The 20,424-nt window shown below is 39.1% G+C and overlaps 1 long non-coding RNA gene and 1 pseudogene across 1 annotated transcript in view; both read right to left on the reverse strand.

Moving 5' to 3' along the window:
- Positions 1 to 20,424, reverse strand: part of LOC132234303 (uncharacterized) — an 887,296-nt gene that overhangs the window by 167,684 nt on the left and 699,188 nt on the right. The window lies entirely within an intron of this gene.
- Positions 1,060 to 1,357, reverse strand: LOC132234302 (guanine nucleotide-binding protein G(I)/G(S)/G(O) subunit gamma-5-like; annotated as a pseudogene).

Consider the following 20,424-nt stretch of genomic DNA (forward strand, 5'->3'; position numbering starts at 1 on the left):
GGCCTTGGTTGGTTGGGATAACTGACCATTTGGGCCACTTGTTCTTTCCTCTTCAGGTGCTTTCCATTCCTGCTCTCAGGTTCTACCCTCACCAATGAAGAGCGAGCAGGAAACGCCAGGCCCACCCCCATCCCACCCCCACCGACCTCAATACAAGCAGGAGCCCCGGCCACGTGCGCCCAGTTCAGCTTTACTCACCGCCTGGCTCTGCGGCTCCCGCTGGCCCAGGAAGCTCCAGGTCTGTAAGGGGTTAAGTCCTTTTTCTTCCACGTTTCCTAGTGGTGATCGGGGAAGGGCGTCTGGCCGTCTCAATAACCACAGCGCTGCGTCCAGGGCACACAGGTTTGTGAAGGAGAGACGTGGGTGCGAGCTGTGGGGCCAGGTGAGCGCCCGCAGGCCTTTCAACCTACGGCCTTACTATCCATAGAAGGAGCTGCAGGCCCAGCAACGCCTCCGCTGTGATGAAAAGGGTGGTGGGGAAGTCACCAGGCAATAGTTTTTCAGCTCCATTATGATCTTATGGGACCACGTTTGTACTTGGGATCCATTGGTGACAGAAGGTCGTTAAGTGGTGCCTGAGTGCACTCTGCTGATAGGATGGTGCCCTGGTCCGTCTGGGTGGGAATCCCACCCCCCCACATCTTGGGTTGACTTAGTACACAGCTAAGTCAGCTCTCTGCATCTTAATTTCTCCTTAGTAAAATGGCAATAATGATAGCACACCCTCATAGAACTTTTTAAAAGATTAAAAAGAGGTCATTTTAAAAGCCTTTTAGAAACTTTTAATAAGAAATATTTTATCTTCATTTAACTCTGTGATTCAGAAAGTCAAAGATACTCATTTGAAATCATTTCAATTTTGGGTCAGATTCATTTCCATGGGAGAAACGGCTATCTCACAGTGGTATCTTACTTTTTTTATACTAAGTATTTTATTTGTATGATGCTGCCAGTGTATATAAAATAATCATTCTTGTGAAATAGCAGTTCATGAAAATTCAGAGGTAGGTGTTAAGGATTGACAAAAGCAGAAGTTTGTGTAGTATGGCACATGTTATAGGGTAAGCTTTTTCTACAGGCTTCAGATTGAGTTTTCTTTGAATATTCACCGGTTCAAGAAACGTGGTTTAGAACACCTTCAAAATTCATTTTACTACAAAAGGAACAAACTTTCTGGGGTCTGAAGGGATTGGTACTGGAAGATACTCCAGTCAGCAGGGGGTCATGTTGAGCATTCTGCAGGCAGAATTGTTTCACATCTGCCACTGCCTGGGAATCTGCATGCGGTTGAGCCGGCCTCCAGCCCGAGCTGTTGAACCACTTTCTTCATAGAGGTGATGCTGGAGGAACTAGACATGGTGCACGCGAGCCGGGCAGATTGGTCAGTAGCAGGTCGCGGGTCCTGCGGGGGCGGAACTTGAAACTTTTCGTGATATCTTAACTTTTTTTAATTTTTATTAAATTTATTGGTGTGACATTGGTGCATAAAAGTATGTTTCAAGTGTACAATTTTATGATACATCATCCATATATTGCATTGTATGCCCACTACCCAAAATCAAATTTGCTTCCATCACTTTATATTTGACCCTCTTTATGCTTCAAACCCTCCCACCCCCTTTCCTTCTGGTAACCACCATACTGTTGTCTGTCTATGAATTTTTAAAAAAATTCATTTTGTTGAAAGTAGTACAGATGTCCCCTATTTTCCCCCTTTGCCCCCTTCATCAGTCTCCCTTCCCACACCAGGCCTTCACCTGTCTACTGCCTGTGTCCATGGACTATGCATGCTCTACGTTCTTTGATTGATCCTTTCCTGCCCTTCCTCCCACCTTCCCTCTGAAATCTATCAGTCAGTTCCATGCTTCTATGTCTATGGTACTATTTTGTTCATCAGTTTATTTTATTCATTAGATTCCACATATAAGTGAGATCATGTGGTACTTGTCTTTATCTGACTGGTTTATTTAGCTCAGCATAATAATCTCCAGATCCATCCATGCTGTCTCAAAGGGCAAGAGATCCTTCCTTTTTAAAGTGGTGTGGTATTCTGTTGTGTAAATGTACCACAGCTGTTTTAATCCACTCATCTACTGATGAGCACTTCTGCTGTTTCCAGATCTTAGCTATTGTAAATAATGCTACTCTTTTTGTTTGTTTGTCTTATTTGTTCCTTTGTTTTATATCCCACCTATGAGTGAAATCATATGACTCTTGACTCTTTCTGTCTGACTTATTTCATTTAGCATTAGCATGATATTCTCAAGATCCATCTGTGTTGTCTCAAATAGTAGCAGTTCATCTTTTCTTATGGCTGAGTAGTGTTCCATTGTAAATATGTGACACATCTTCTATACCAATCATCTATCAAAGGATACTTTGGTTGTTTTTATATCTTGGCCACTGTGTATAAAGCTGCAATGAACATAGGGATGCATACGTCTTTGTGAATAAATGTTTTCACATTTTGGGGGGAGATACCCCGAAGAGAGGTTACTGGGTCATATGATAACTCTTTTTTGTTTGTTTGTTTAATCCTCACTGGAGGATATTTTTTTATTGATTTTTAGAGCGAGAAAGAGAGAGGGAAAGACAGAGAGAAAAAGGAATGTGAGAGAAATACATCCATCGGTTGCCTCCTGCATGCACACCGACCAGGGTCTGGGCCGGGAAGGAGCCTGCAACTGAGGTACATGCCCTTGACTGGAATCAAACCCAGGATCCTTCAGTCCACAGGCCAACCCTCTATCCATTGAATCAAACCAGTTAGGGCTGATAACTCTATTCTTAAATTTTGAGGAGCCTCCATACTGTTTTCCATAGTGGCTGTACCAGTTTGCATTCCTACCAGCAGTGAATGAGCGTTCCCTTTTCTCACAATTTCTCCAACATTTGTTATTACTTGTCTTATTGATAATAGTCATTCTAATAGGTGTGAGGTGAGTCTCATTGTAGTTTTGATTTACATTTCCCTAATAGCTAGTGAAGTTGAGCCTAAATCCAAATAGAGAAAGTGCATCATTGTCTGCACTTACAGTTATAAGATTATTATATTCAATCCCATGCAAGATACTTAATTTAATTCAGCTATTCAGTTTTCATCTTTTTCTGACATTGTAAATTCTTGCAAATTAGTCTAAAAGTATTGTTTTTGCATATTTAGCAAGTGATTCAAAATCGACCAAACTTTTTAAAAATATATTTTAATTGACTTCAGAGAGGAAGGGAGAGGGAGAGAGAGATAGAAACATCAATGATGAGAGAGAATCAACAATCAGCTACCTCCTGCACAACCTAAAATGAGAATGGAGCCCGCAACCTGGGCATGTGCCCTCACCAGGTATCGAACTGTGATGTCTTGGTTCATAGGTTGAAACTCAACCACTTAGCCACACCAGCTGGGCCAAAGTCCATCAAACTTTTTATTTCAAAGAAATCTAATAGCTTAGAAAATTATACCTATAAATTTTTTGTAACATGCATGTATGAATTTTTATATGTGTATTAATTTTCTAGAGCTGTTGTATCAAAGTACCACAAACTGTGTGGTTTAAGCAACAAAAATGTATTGTCTTACAGCTCTGGAGGCTGGTTGTCTGAGATCAAGGTATGAGCAAGCTGGGTTGTTCAGAAGGCTGTGAGGAAACACCTGTTCATATCTCTCTCCTCATTTCGGGTAGCATCAGGCATAAATTGATTTGTAGATGGCGTTTTCTGTGTATCTTCAGATCATCTCCCTCTGTACATCTCTGTCCAAATTTCCCCTTTATATGAGGACATCAGTCATATGGTCCACCTAATGACCTCAACTTAACTTGGTCATCTGCAAAGATCTTATTTCCAAATAAGATTATATTCACAGATACGAGGATTAGCATGTTAATATCTTTCAGGGGAAAGACAATTCAACCTATCACAATATGTAATACAACTTATTGTCATTAGCAACAACATATCGTTTCAATGAAAGCATCTTTAAGTACATGCCACATCACCAATCTAGAAAGAAAATTAGGTTCCTCTTAAAGGTAGTTATTTTCTCACTCATGGTTAAAAGTATCTTTACCTTGAAGAAATAGAATAAATGTGTTTTTCTTTTATTTATACCCACTCAAAAGAATACCTGTCATCACAGAGTCAGCAAATTTGGAAATCTGTTTTTGTATGAATAGAAAATGTACAAAACACAAGGAGAGAGAGTTTCATCATTATTAAAGAAAGATATAATTTTGCACTTCAAATAATATTTTTAGATGTTTTGTATGAGTTATTATCAGCTATAAGCCACTGGTTATCATTTCTACTTCATAATATGATGTATACAGTAAGATTTTTAAATCAGGGTTTTAGTAATAGAAGATTTAGTTCAGTTATTTGCCCGTGTGTTTTTGCAATACTTTGTTATATTTGATAATGTCTTCACTTTCCAGAAACCTATCATGACCTTTGGACAAATTGTAATGGTTAATTCAGTTAACACTACATCAATTCTTCACAAACTGTGAATTTACCATACCATAGCTACTCTGTGTATATTGTAGATTAAAAATAAAAACAACACTAGAAGTTTTGATATTTTCTTCCCAATGAAAGGAGTTCCCACAGATACAAATGTCACATTTTGGATACTGACGCAAGAGGATTTTTACAGGTTATAGCCATTAACACAAAATTCTGCATATGTATAAATGTAGGTCAAACAGAAGTGTCTGTTATCTAGTAGCTTCATTAGTAGTCATAGAATTTTTATGGACTGTACATTAAGGGAACCACAAAAGCCAACTAAGTGTTCTGAACTCTGTGCTAACCCTAAATACACCTGAGCACCTATATTTCTGTAGGCTCTTTTAAATATATATATATTGATTTTAGAGAGGAAGGAGGGGAGAGAGAGAGAGAGAGAGAGAGAGAGAGAGAGAGAGAGAGAGAGAAACATCAATGATGAGAGAGAATCATTGATTGGCTGCCTCCTGCACACCCCCTACTGGGGATCGAGCCGGCAAGCTAGGCATGTGCCCTTGGCCGGCATGGAACCTGGGACCCTTCAGTCCGCAGGCTGACGCTCTATCCATTGAGCCAAACCAGCTAGGGCTCTGTGGGCTCTTTTTATAACAGTTTTGTTTGCTAATCTAAACTAAAACAAACAAGCAAACAAACAAAACTTGCCCCTCAAACACATCACTTCAGGCACACAGCATGCAAGAATTCCTTTGAGGTACTCATAGTACAGTAAACAGATTTCCCATATTTACTTGCCTCACAAACAGCAGTTTTTAATCATCTCCTTAGTTTTAAGGCATTGGGGGAGATCATTTAATTTTAATTGTTTTGTTTTCAGGTCTAGTGGTTGCAAATTTAAAGCCAGAACTCTTTTCATGCCTGTGTACATGAAATGATGCACAGCTCAGTGAAACATAATGAAGCAATAATTCTGGCCCCCTCACTTAGTATGTTGATGTGCTGAAGAAATTTGAAATCAGAGTTCAGTAAGTCATAAAATATGAAAGTGCTGTGCCAGACGTCTTGTCAGCGATCTTAAAGATATGGGTCCTATAACCCAATATATACATCAAAGCCATGGGGCACCGAAAACACAAAGAGGAAGCATTAGGATACATTTATCATTTATACTGCATGCGAGGTTAGGACCCCTAGCTTTCTTATGATGGTTCCACTTGAGTGCTGTAGGGATAAATGTAGCTCAGTGCTCCTTCCCCTTCACAGTTATGCATTACACTGTAACAGATCGGCCCGCCAGAGACACTTTTCACTCAGGCAGAAATGAAATATAAGGGACTGTAGCAACACTGTGCCTCTCACATAGTCCGTTTCCTTAAACCATGCACAGCGTGCAGGTGATCCTTTATATCATACATAAACAATACTTTCATATGCTTTCAGAAGTCCCCCTGGTCACATTAATATCTGTAGAAACTCTTAAGCTGACTTCACCAAATATGTCAAACTGAAGTCAGGGAGCATTCAGTATGATTGCTGGGTTTTGGAATTATTATGAGATATTAGCCATGATTTGGGGCCCTTAAATGTGGTCAAAGAAAGCAAAGGCGACAGGAAGCATTTTTTCTTCAGGAACTGTCCTAGAAAACCATTTCAGCTGTTTCCATTGTTTGATATGTGCTGCTGATTCCTTCTGGTCTTCCCCTGAAGGTGTTTTCCACAACAGCCCCAGGGGTCATGGGACTCCTTGTACTGAATGTTTGCATCAGGTTGCTAAGGGGACTTTCCCTCCACTATTCCCCTAAGAAGAGGAGTCCCGCTCTGAGGTTTGTTAATGGAGTTTCTCTACACAAGGTGCATCCTCGTTTCATTTGCAATCTCTTGGTATGTGTGTTATATTTTCCATTCAATTCATGGGCAACAGGTATGTAAATGTCATTCCTATTGTTGCTGTGGGAGTTCTAAGACTCATTCTTCTTTAATTATTTGTAGTATGTGGCTTATTTAAAGGTATTAATGAGATCAGGGAAGAAAAAAAAACAGACACTGGAAAAAATGACCTTTCGTCAACACAGTCTTTTAACAACTAACAGAAATTTTTGTCAATGATTTTTTTTTTTTAAGATGTTATTTACATGTGGGCTGGGGAGAGAGTAGATCCCAAGGGTTTTACATCTATCATAAATATGCCAACACAGAAATCAGATTCAACTTACTGATTTTGTTGATAGAGCAGCAGAAGAGGTTTCTTTATTTGCCAGGTACAAATTACTCTTGTTTGTAGCATTTGACAATTGTAGACAAAGGCCTGTATCATGAACTATAGTGGTAATATTGGTTCATATCTTTAAATTTTACTATGAAATAACCGTTTTTGAATTTTTTTTTAAATTATGTCTGGCTATTTTAAATAATTTTAACTCATTATATCTTTTTTATTAGAGGTTTAACTTTCTTTTTTACATTTAATGAGATCAATAAGTATTATGTCAAGGAATACTGTCTGAGTGCAGTATACTGTCCATAATGTCAGTGCACTCAACACAAATTGGCCTTTTGGTAATACTCACAAGTTTCCTGTTATTCACAGGTAATAAAATTTCCTTGAGCTATCCACCACAAAGAGAATAATTTCCAATACATTTTTATTAAGAGTCATTTGAAGTTTTTGTACATGCAAAATGTTAACAAACAATATATTAAATATATAATCTTTGACAAAAATGTTACCAAATGGAGTTTATCCCCTTAAAATGAATCCACTTCAGAAAACAGTTTCAGTGAAAAATGTGTGAGATTAACTGACACAAATGTATTCATTTATCTGATTTACATCTTATAATGTCAAGCCATTGTTCCTTTTTATCTTTTGGTACACCAACAAATATCATTTGATAGAAACTTACAGCTTAACAAGTACTTAAAGAATCACTCATTTCCCTGAAATTGGATTAGAATAAATTGGATATATGGGAAATATAGGAATATTATATACACATATACATATATCCCTCAGTGGTGACTAACAGTTACTTGCTCTTAAACATTTATTGAGCTGTATATTTATCTTTTCATGCATTTCAACATGTATTTTTTTAATGTATTTTTATTGATTTCAGAGAGGGAGAGAGAGGTAGAAACATCAATGATGAGAGAGAATCATTGATCAGATGCTTCCTGCACACCCCCCACTGGGGATCGAGCCCACAACCCAGGCATGTGCCCCTGACCGGAATTGAATCTAGAACCCTTCAGTCCACAGGCTGACGCCCTATCCACTGAGCCAAACCAGAGAGGGCCAACATGTGTGTTTTAATAATAATTTTGAAGTCTGCTATAAGGACATTAAAGACATGGTTCTTTCTTTCAAGTATCAAGGCATCCTCATATGAACTTCCTAAAGTAATTGTATGCTCTCTTGTCTATCCACTCTGACTCCTGTTATGCTTTCTCCTTTGAATTGATTATAATTAATTCATTTAAAAATATGTATTTTTTATTAATTTAATTCTTTATTAAGTTATTACATATGTGTCCTTATCCCCCTCAATACTCCCTTCCACCTCCCACTTATGCCCTCACCTCCCTAGTGTCTGTGTCCCAGTGATCCCACTTCTAGGAATATATCCTAAGAAACTAGAAACACCAATCAGAAGGGATATATACACCCCTATGTTCATAGCAGCACAATTTACAATAGCTAAGATTTGGAAACAGCCTAAGTGCCCATCAGCAGATGAGTGGATTAAAAAACTGTGGTACATCTACACAATGGAATACTACGATGCAGTAAAAAGGAAGGAACTCCTACCATTTGCAACAGCATGGATGGACCTGGAGAGCATTATGCTACGTGAAATAAGTCAGTAAAAATATATTTTTTTAGTATTTTCTGTACATTGGTACTGGAACCATGTGGAAGAGAGTGGTGACTAACAGTGATATAGCCCTGTCATAATGAGCTTATATTTTTGGTGCCTTTGTGACATTTATAAATCTTAGGAAAATGACTTTTAAAATTCTTTATAGATAATATAACTAAAATTTTATTTTTTGAAAAATTGGCTAATGAAGGATCATAATTTTTTCACTTTACTTTCGAATCATATTAAATTCTTTCCAGAAGTTTAATTTGAAAAACATTTGAATAGGAATTAAATAGTCACAAATACAATTTCTTTGCACCATTCTTCTATTGTTTTTTTAATTTCTAAAAGAGCTAAACCTCTTCCTCATCCTGTGATGTTTACTTCTCAATCCAAGTGCTAATGTGATTTCTACCACAGGTTTTCATTTAGGACTAGCAGCCCGGTGCATGAAATTCATGCATGGGGGGCCCCCTCAGCCCGTCCTGCACCCTCTCCAATCCGGGACCCATCGAGGGATGTCCGACTGCCGGCAGTTGGAGATCCCTCGTAATCCAGGACCACTGGCTCCTAACCACTCACCTGCCTGCCTGCCTGATTGCCCCTAACCACTCTCCCCTGCTGACCTGATCTCCCTAACTGCCTCTGCCTTGACCCCTGCCACAGTGGCTTTGTCCGGAAGGACTTCTGGAAGACGCCCGGTCTATCCAGTCTAATTAGCATATTACCCTTTTATTAGTATAAATATTCACTCTGCCTATTGCCCTAGAGATGCCCCAGTGGGTTCCTGACACTGTGCCCTGTTTCATTCTGTTTCTAAACTCAATTAGAAGGTTCTTGAGATGTATCAAAGAAAACATTTACTGGGCTGGTCGAACTTATAAGGAGGACTTTATTCAGGACAATGCAATGAGGGTCCAGATAACTCAGCTCCACTGCATCATAAGGCAGAGGGTTTTAGAGCCTGGGGTGAGCTATTGGGACAACACTAGAGAATATTAGTGGGGGAGGTTGAACAATGACATTTAGCCATCTGTGTTTTCTATTTGGTACTCATCCAAGTCAAGCTTCCAGCTTTCTATAAAGACCAGGAAATAGAGGCAATATTTTTCTTAAGGCTTACATTTCAAAGGGACGGCTCCCAAATCCTGGAGAAAGACATTCTAGGTTGTACAACTGGCCAGAGGCTGGGAGAAGATTTCCATTCCAAAGTAGCACAGAAAGTATTTGAAATTGCAAGTTTCTAAAGTAACTGCTCTAAGAAAAGAAAGATCAGTGATATAGTCAGGAAGAAACCCATCTAGAGTTTAGTGAAGCTGAGGGGAGCCTGAAGGCGCTCTTGGTCAGTTTCCATAATAGATTCTATCATGTCTGTGGAAACATCTCCAAAATGGTTAACGCCCCACTTTATTCTGAACCCCAGCAGTTCTCCACCTGATTTAAATTTGAATTGTTAAAGAGAGAAAAAGAAATCAATATTTCAATAGTGATGATACCATTTGATCCTGTTTGGAATAATATCACAGATAATAATAATTACAGAGGAACTAATTGTTAACTACTTAGTAATTCTACCACTTAATTAAAAATGGAGTGTGAAGTTCCTGTACACTGTGGGATGATATTAAACCATATAAAATATACTGTGAATCAGCTGTTTTTTTCTTTTTTGGGGGGAAAGAAGGTACAGAAATTGCAAAGCCATTTTCCAAATCCCCATCTTCTATGTTTGAAGGTGTAAGAGAAGGAAGACTTTTCAATCCAATTAGATAGATCTTCAAGGATCAGAATGTCAGCCAGAGGGCATTTCAAAGATAGGAGATTCAAAACCCACTGAAGGTAGGACATGGTATCTAATAAAAGAAACTAAGGTAGTGAGAAGGAAAAAATGTGCATTTGACATAACGGTTCATTCTCTTCAGGGAACTGAATTTGGAAAGCAAGAAATTAGGACTCATTTTACTGGGAACCTCAGAGATTTATTCCATAGCTCCACCATGAATAAATACTATATAGTGAACAGTGGTTGATTTCTCTTTTCACTAGAATAATACAAGGCTAAATGGTTTGATAAAGACAAATGTTAATATAAAAGTGATTTTGGGGAAAAATTCTATTATTGAGGTATAACACTCAAAAGTGATAATAATTATAGGTAGAAAAGGACCTCAATGTTGCTCACACGTTTATGGTAAGGTATACCAATATTATTACAACATTATAGGGTCAAGAGAATAATAATACTATTTAGGTTTGGGGTACTATGTCAAGTCAATAATTACTTTAAATCTCACAGCAAAATACTACATTATAATTCATAAATGAAGTAACAGGTGTGGGGAGACTAAATAATTTACTAGTAGTCACAGCACTAATATATTTATATTCGTTGTCAGCAGTTGAATGTACTTTGGCCATCATACTGAATGCATTGCTTCTTTGAATTCCAACATACCAAATATTTATCTTGAAGACAGAAGTAAATCTGGATAGTGTTAAAACTTGACACGGAAGCCCTTCTCCTTTCTCCCATGTCCTACAAACACTTCAACAGCCATTCCCCTTAATTCTATAGTTAACGTATATTAAAAACCCAAATTACTTTGCACCATCATTTCTGCTACCATAATGTTTAGACCTACCATCACCTCATACCTAGGTTAGCCTCCTTGCTTCTTCCCCACCTCTGTGGTTTACTACCCAATTTCTGGGGCCCTGTGCAACATGAAATTACAAAGAAGAGTAGGGAGAAAGCTATCTCAGCTTCCCCAGGTAAGCCAGTTCCTAGTCAGCAGTGTACCAGCTGAATGCAGCCACATCCGTGAACTCAGGCAATACCAGAAGAACGGCATAGCAAACACAAAAATTTGTTGAGAAATAACACATTCTTACTGCTACAAGCAATTAAATTTTGAGTGTTTTTTTTTGCATGTATCAATAGATAAGATGGGGTTTTCTAGGTACAACAGCTTATTTTTCCATGACTTTTTTTTTTTAATCCATCTCAATTTTTCTTGCTATATCTTTTGAATTTTTGTTTTGCTGTTACATTTTCCCCCTAACAAATTGCAATTATTGGGGAGGAAAAAAGCCAAAAACAGGTGTAAAGAATTACAGAGTAATTGAGTGTGTGAAGTCCCATGTGTTTTCTGTTTTGATTTGTTTTATTTCTACTGGTCTGAAAAAGTTTCACAGTAATGTTTGTAACTTAACCCCAAGCTTCTCTTTTTCCCTTTGATCTCCCTTAGCTGGGTCTATTGAGAACTGAAATTTGAATTTTATTGTTTCATTGTCAACGAGAATTTTCTCTATTTCAGAAGAAAAGGTTCAAGTTACAAAATTCTGAGTCTATTGGAGAAGTTGCTTTCTCAAAAGACCTCTGTCTCTTCTAAAGCAAACAATTGGATCAACAATTAAAAAGAAAACTTAAGGTTTTTAAATAGTAAAAGTGATTTTACTGCAAGCATATTTTTCCTCAGTTGGAAAGAGAATCAATTGCTGAAAGTTATGATTGGCCCTAGATATTATTCCTCTTTGTTCTTTAATTTCATGCTGATTTACAGGTATCATAGCCGGATAAATATTTATAACATCACTTTATTTTTTTTTTTTAAATTAAATCTTTATTGTTCAGATTATTACATTTGTTCCTCTTTTTTTCCCCCCCATAACTCCCCTCCTCCCAGTTCCCGCCCCACCCTCCGCCCTCACTCCCCACCCACTGTCCTCATCCATAGGTGCACGATTTTTGTCCAGTCTCTTCCCACATCTCCCACACCCCTTTCCCCCCCCAAGAATAGTCAGTCCATTCCCTTTCTATGTCCCTGATTCTATTATAATCAACAGTTCATTCTGTTCATCAGATTATTTATTCACTTGATTCTTAGATTCACTTGTTGATAGATGCATATTTGTTGTTCATAATTTGTATCTTTACCTTTTTCTTCCTCTTCCTCTTCTTAAAGGATACCTTTCAGCATTTCATATAATCCTGGTTTGGTGGTGATGAACTCCTTTAGCTTTTCCTTATCTGTGAAGCTCTTTATCTGACCTTCAATTCTGAATGATAGCTTTGCTGGATAAAGTAATCTTGGTTGTAGGTTCTTGGTATTCATCACTTTGAATATTTCTTGCCACTCCCTTCTGGCCTGCAAAGTTTCTGTTGAGAAATCAGCTGACAGTCGTATGGGTATTCCCTTGTAGGTAACTGAGTTTCTTTCTCTTGCTGTTTTTAAGATTCTCTCTTTATCTTTTGCTCTTGGCATTTTAATTATGATGTGTCTTGGTGTGGTCCTCTTTGGATTCCTTTTGTTTGGGGTTCTCCGAGCTTCTTGGACCTGTAAGTCCATTTCTTTCACCAGGTGGGGGAAGTTTTCTGTCATTATTTCTTCAAATAGGTTTTCAATATCTTGCTCGCTCTCATCTTCTGGCACCCCTATAATTCTGATGTTGGTACACTTGAAGCTGTCCCAGAGGCTCCTTACACTATCCTTGCATTTTTGGATTCTTTTTTCATTTTGCTTTTCCGGTTGGATGTTTTTTGCTTCCTCGCATTTCAAATCATTGACTTGATTCTTGCGCTCCTCTGGTCTGCTGTCGGGCGTCTGTATAATATTCGTTATTTCAGTCCGTGTATGCTTAATTTCTCGTTGGTTCCCCAATATAAGATCGAGGGTCTTATTAGTTTTCGTGTAGATCTCATTAAGTTTATCGGCAGCTTCTAAACAGTTCTTGAGAGACCTTAAAAGTGTGGTTCTGAACTCTATATCTTCCTTTGACAATTTTGTCCTGTTTCTTTGTCTCCGCATTTTGTTATGCTTCCTTGGTGCACCCCCTAGTGGTCTTTGTTCGCAGTCTTATAGATAAATCTTGATTGTTGTAGCTAATTCCAGGGAGGGTTTGACCTCCAGGCCAAGTGGCTATGAGAATCAGCTGTGTCAGCAGTGAGAGAACTTCTGTCCTCTAGGGAGGTGTTAATCTAGCCTTTGCCTGAGGCTATCCGGCAAATGGTTCTGCGCTGGGCTTGGGCGGGGCGGGTCACACAGGATCAACAGGGTGGGCCGGAGAGAGCAGTTATGGTGGCTCTCAGTCCTGTCCCAAGGGGCTCTGCCTCTCTGAGTCCCAGCACCGGCTGCAAAGCTCGGAGAGAAAGCTGCACTCGCTCTGACCGAAGCCAGACAGTCCCGCTTCTCCCGTTTGAGTCTGGGTCCCTAAAGACTCGCCCGGATCTGGTGCTCAGAGTCTGCGACTCCCTCCCGATTGAAAACAACAACCTCGCCCTCCGCCGCCAGCCCGCTCCGCGCACTCCGCACCTCAGAATTTGACTTCAGCACTGCGCCTCCTCTGAGTGTCCGTGTGCGTTTCTCTTTCCTCCTAGTTGTAGGACTTCCACTCAGCCAGCGTTCCTGTGGTTCTGGGTGATGTCCGTTCCGTGTTTTAGTTTCACTTTTGAAGTAGTTGTTCAAAGCAGCAAACTCCGGCGTTAACCTATGCCGCCATCTTGGTTCTCTCTATAACATCACTTTAAATGTTGAAAGAATGAGATTGGAGTTACTATGATCTTAATCCAGGAAACCAGTCTCAAAGAGAGTACCACTTAAAATTTCAGCAGTTGTATATATATTCTCTTTTTAAAAATATATTTTTATTGATTTCAGAGAGGAAGGGAGAGGGAGAGAGAGATATAAACATCAATGATGATAGAGGATCATTGATGGGCTGCCTCCTGCATGTCCTCCACTGGGGGTTGAGTCCACAATCCAGGCATGTGCCTCAGACCGGAATCTAACCCGGGACCTTTCAGTCTGAAGGCCAACTCTCTATCCGCTGAGCCAAACTGGCTAGGGGGATATATATTCTTGTGAATAATATAGAACAAACAAGGAGGACTGTAATTTGAAAAAGGATCTTATCTGAGGACAATTTGTAAAATTAGATAATTGAGGTATCTGGCCTCATTATAGACAAAATAATTTTTAGACTTTAAGAATTTATTGAAATATTTGCCTAAAATACAAACATTGATTACCAAAGGATTACATTTAACTCAGGGAAAGGCTAACTCCTTTCCTTGGAAGAGGCTACCAGGACCTCAATGCCCTTAGTCTAGTCGTCAGAGCTGGCTGGGCTCCCACAGACAGCAGCTGGAGTTCCAGAGAGATATTTCAGCCGTGGGGGGTTGCCACTGAGAACTCTGGGGTCTAAACCCCAAGATTGCCGCCCTGCCCAGAGCACCAGAACTGAGAATGGTGCCCATGCAACATCTGGCTGTGAAAAGAAGCAGGGTTGCTGTCTGCCAGGAAGAGACATCTGGAAAGGCAGGCATCCTCTTAAACTGCCAGTACACAACATTTTGTGCAGCTACTCACCTTGGGTATCCTCAGAGGGAGGGCAGAGTGGCCTGAAGCTGTGTGAGCAGAAACCAGAGTCTAAGGCCCTGGGGTTAGAGCTCAGAAGGCAGATATTCCAGCTTCCTGTGCTGAGCCATTCCCTCATACTGCAGCAGACATTAGCCAACACAGAAATAGCTGTCTGGTGTGAGCGAATCACAATTATACCTATTTCTTTTATCAGATCAATATTTCTTTTGTCAGATAATATATTTCTTTTGTAATATGTTAGCCACCTTTGCCCTGGTGGGTGTGGCTCAGTTGATGGGAGCATCATCCTGTTTACCAAAGGATGGTGGGTTCGATTTCTAGTCAGGGCACATACCCAGGTTTCAGGTGCCATCCCTGTCAGAGCGAGTGCAGGAGGAGTGCAGGGGGCAATTGCTGAATGTTTCTCTCTCTGTCTCTCAGTCTCTCTCTTTCTTCCTCTCTCTCTCAAATTAAACAAACAAACAAGAATTAGCTGCCCCATGGCAAGCTTCCAAAGCTAGGAAAATGATTTTCTTTGCCTTTTAAAAAAATCTAAACTTAAACTTTTAAAAATGTGGAATCCTGAGGAAGCAGAAACATTGGTAAACTGCCGTTAAGATCCACATGATTAATTCATTCACTATCTGGACCCAGGTGTATTCTCCAAATTTTTTGTATCGATTTTTATTTTTGTGTTCATAACTCATGGCCTTTATTTTCAAGGTCACCTCACTTGTTAAAGCTTCTCTAGGTCCAATCAGATGGAGCAATGTAGACATCAGTTGTCATATTCCTGGGAGTTGCAATGCCAACTTAGACAGCATTTTCATAACCCAGTGCAATGGGGGGATCTTATAATTCAAGAAATGTGCAAACTGGGCCTCACATGGTTTTATGTGCTTTCTTTCTTCAACTATTTTTTGCCCATAATTAGTAATATTAATGGTCCCAAAGTGGCCTTTGGAGGCTCCTAATAGTTAACTTAAATAGATTTTGTTAGCACCAGCCATGTGAAAAATACTGCAGTATTTGGTGTTATAATGAAGATAAGTAAAACACTCTCCCTTTCCTCAAACACTTTTAATTTGGTGAAAAAGGGAAAAGTTGAATGTAAGTACATAAATCAAGTCAGACATCAAATAAGTAATAGCAAAGAGTGGCAAACAGTGCTAAGCAGCATAGCAGAGGAAAACGAGATATAGATATTGAGTTTAACTTTTTCCACTCAGTGGTATTAGATGGTTCCTTGGGAGGATGAAATCCTTCTTTCCCCTATTCTTTCTTAGTCCATGCCTTCGTTTGGAATTGTTCTTCAAATATATAACCACACACGGGTACACTATATACCGTGTTGAGCACGGTTTTACAGGCTGGTTCCCATTATTGAGGACAGATGTTACACACACTTAGTTTCACCATTCTGACATCTTTGCATTCGTTAGTGTTCATCCATTAGCACGTATCCCATTAGCTTTGCATCACAGAATTGACACAGAACTCTACAAGGTTATTTATTCACTTCACATTCTCTCCCTTGATAGTCACATCCACATCAATAGATCTGTGAAGGATTATAAAATACTCATTTTCCTCAGCTCCTTAGTTTACAAATTAGGGAACAGAGACCTAATGATTTATCTAGAACTCTCAATTACCTTTCCATACTCTCAACACAGTGTATTGTCATGCTCTCAGAAAAAGTCTTATTTTCTGGCTGATCAAGCTCATGAACTCAGAACCTGGGTTTCCAAGTATATTTAGAAAAGCTACAAATGAGGAATGTATGGTGCACAGTAGACATATTTCTTCCATACTTAAGACCAGTGAAATAATAATTTTAGTACTTATAAAATGTTACTATTAATTGATACATTTTTATAAATAGAACTTATTCCTAATAAAAGAGGTGCTATTTTAGAATTCTGCAGGAAAGTTTGCTAAATGTTCTTTCATTAAAATGGGCACCTTAAATTGGTCAACTCTTTATGTGATTTCAAGGTAGACAAGTAAGAGTAAGCCCAAATGTCTATGCATATTTATTAGTTTTTTCCTTAATATTTTAGTCATGGAATCAGTTATGATAATATCTCTCCCGGTGTCTAAGTCACACATAGATAAGGGGTTATCTCTTAGAGAGATAAATACATTTGGTTTTTATTTAGAATGAAACTAAATGGTTTAAAGATTTAGTGATACTAATTTTACATTTGTCCATGCAGCTATATTATTACTCATTATGCAAAAATTAGAAACTGAATATTAAGCAGGTTCCTATTTCTTTTTCTGGAGGATTCAGTTTGATAAGGGAAATCAAGTATTGGAATGGCTTTAAGACTCTTGGGGTCTCATACTTTCTGTAAGTTTCCTTGGCCCACTAATGTCAGCTAAATGAATATCCATTTTCTTATTTGATAATCAACAGGCTTGAACAACTTTTCAGTAGTACTTTAATCAATATAACCATGATTAGTAAACTTCTACAGACCCCTGCAATAAGCTAGACACTGACTAGAAGAACAAAGAGGGATGAATCTGTCACTATCATTTAAGGTCCATGCCTGTTGCAGAGGAATGAGGAAGAACCATCGCACATGGAGGCACACTAGCCTCCCAAACCTTGTTTCACAAGCTGGCAATCATATTTCAGGATCTAGTAATAAACTTTGAATGTCCGGAAGTTCAGTTTATCAGCTCACCCGTCGATAACAAGTCTCCTGGGAGTCTGACCTACGAATAACACTCACACAGTATTGATGTATGAATCAGAGGGATGATTTATTAATTTAGAGGAAACATATCACCAATAAATCAAATGCAATATTTAACTTAATTGGCCAATCCAATTTTTCTCTATTGAAGAGATTACATGGAAAATAGTGTTATAACCCAAGGGCAGCTTGTTGAGCATGTAACCAGAGAGTAGTATTTGGCATGTTTTTAAAGGTATACAATTACATAGTGAACCAAAATGATTTCATGAGTTTATATGTCTCAAAATAGCTGGTCCACAAACTCTTTGTACCTGGCTATGGGAACTAAAAAGCCAGTGCCAGAATATAAATGGAATCTCAACTGACCTAAGTAGCATACTATTGGTCTAGATCAGTAGTCGGAAAACTGCGGCTCGCGAGCCACATGCGGCTCTCTGGCCCCTTGAGTGTGGCTCTTCCACAAAATACCACATGCTGGCACACACGTACGGTGCGATTGAAACTTCGTGGTCCGTGCGCAGAAGTCGGTATTTTGTGGAAGAGCCACACTCAAGGGGCCAAAGAGCCGCATGTGGCTCGCGAGCCGCAGTTTGCCGACCACTGGTCTAGATGATTTAAATGATAACACAAGCTCCTTTTATCTAGTGACACTTTGCAGACCATACTCTAGATTGCCCTAGTAGAGAGCACCATCTTACATGAAGCAATGGAGACACAATGATGGCAATTTCCAATTTTACACCTGTTCTGCCAGCCTTCCCACTTAAAATCCTTTACCTGGTAAGGAAGTCCTTTATCAAACAGGGTACTTGGCAATGATTAGTAATATTGTTTTATCATTGCAGTCACATTCCAGACATACTTTCCCATAGCTACACCAATTTCATGCAACCTCATGTAGGCACTCGCCAAATTCCCTCACCCTCAATGGCATTAGTTTCCGTTCATATCCCCCAATTCCAGCTGCTAGCCTCACAACTTTCCCTCGGTGCCTTTGTGTGCACAACAGGTCTCCCTGCCCATCACACTGGAAGAGAAGTGCAGGCTTAAAGTGCTGGAAATTAATGCCCAATGGGAACTGTTGTCAACTAACTCAGACATGAGCTAGTAAAGAATTCTCATCCTGTCCCTCATTTTGATAAGTGTTGGGCCTATGTGTGAAGTTGTTTCCCAGAATTCTTCAGCAGAATTGCGTTTCCTTTGCTCACCGAGGTATCTTGCTTACAATGTTTATTGCTTTCTTCTGTTCCCTGCTTCATTTCTCTGTGCTCCCACTAGCGTTCACAAATCACTTCCCAAATCATCCATTTGCACTCTATTTGTCTCAGGTCTTCTTCTGGGAGAGCCAATAGTAGGAAACATGAAACCCACCTATTCACAAATAACCCCCTGAGTTATTTATTTCTATCAGTGAGTAATTTAAAGTGGTTTTTTTCTAACTTAAGTTATTTTCAGGGGTTCTTCACAATGTGTTTTGAGTGCTGGCTTTAAATCTAGTTCAGGTAAAGCACATAAATGTAAAATATCAGAGGACCCTTCCACATAGGATTTAGATAATGGTGTTTTAGACACTCAGAAGGGAGGAACTCTAGAAACAGGTGGTGGTTAAAAGGAGCCTTTACCGATAAATGGGACTTGAGAAAGCTTTGAAGATGTTTATGCATCTATGCATAGGCATGCGATCGGGAGCTAACAGACAAATTTGACTGTAGGAGGAAACATATACTGGGGAGTTTGTAAATTTGAAAGTGAAAAAGGCACATTGCAAGAGCTACAAAAAACAGACCTAAGAATAAAGTAACCAGTGTGCAACACAGGCAACTGATGGAATTTACAATAAAGAAATAACATTTAAAATAATGCTACAATCCAGGTACCTAAATATAGGAGCAGCTGATAGCATTGGCATGACCGTGAGAAGAGGAGCTGGGGGGAAATACAGGTGTTATTTTCTTGTTAAAACTGTAGAGCAGAAACATTTTTTCCCCCAAGTCACGCTATACCTAGGCATGTCAATATCACAGTGCAAGGGAGCAGGCACATTGTAGGAGGCATTGATTATATTGGACAAAAGAAATTAGATGGACTGGAAAGATAGGCAAAGACTGTCTTCAAGCAACAAGACACCAAGAAGGCACTCAATGGAGATGAAAGCATGTGGACATCCCATATCACCACCTATTCGGAAAGTTCTTCTCGCCCAAGTTTATGAACAAGAAATAAATACTCAGCCATGAAGATGGTTTTGGCATCTTGGGATTAAATTAGCAAAGCAGGCCATGATTCCAGAGACGAGATATGTGGGAAAGGTAGCCCCCCAGGAGCTCAGACACTGGGAAGCATACATGCACCAGAAACAGTAAGTTGGGGTGAGAAACTAAGTACAAAAGAGCAACACATGTCCATAATCACTTAGCAAAAAGAAAAGCCAAGGCAATATCAGAAACTGAGAAATGAAGTTTGAGATAGATATCTGGAACGAAACTATGATTTCATAAACTTGTAATTTTAAATAAAATATAGAATATTTTGTTCATTCAACAGAAAGACTTATAAAGCATTCTATCCCCTTCAGGTAGAATGTGTGCATTTAACAGTGAAATGGGTATAGAAACTATATCATTACACCATTCTGATAGTACATAGCAAAGAGGTGATAGAAGAGCGATGTGGTGTGCTGTGTTATTTAAAGCTCATGCAAGAGACAGACTGTCTGGATTTGTCTTAGCTTTGCCAGTAGGGAAAGTTATTTCAATTCTCTAAACCTAGTACTTATTTGATAACTACAACTATTAATAGCACATACCTATTGGGGTTTTGGGATTTATATAAAACAATATATACACAGTTCTTAGCACAAAGCCTAATATCTATCTATGTCTGTCAGCAAAAAACCACCTACAGTGAGAATGAGATTTGTTAGCTTGCTGCAATCCGCAGGAAAGAGGATTTAAAAGAGTTTTGGTTTAGGGCAGTGGTTCTCAACCTTCTGGCCCTTTAAATACAGTTCCTCATGTTGTGACCCAACCA

The sequence above is a fragment of the Myotis daubentonii genome, chromosome 5 (genome assembly GCF_963259705.1).
Source record: "Myotis daubentonii chromosome 5, mMyoDau2.1, whole genome shotgun sequence".
NCBI lineage: Eukaryota > Metazoa > Chordata > Mammalia > Chiroptera > Vespertilionidae > Myotis > Myotis daubentonii.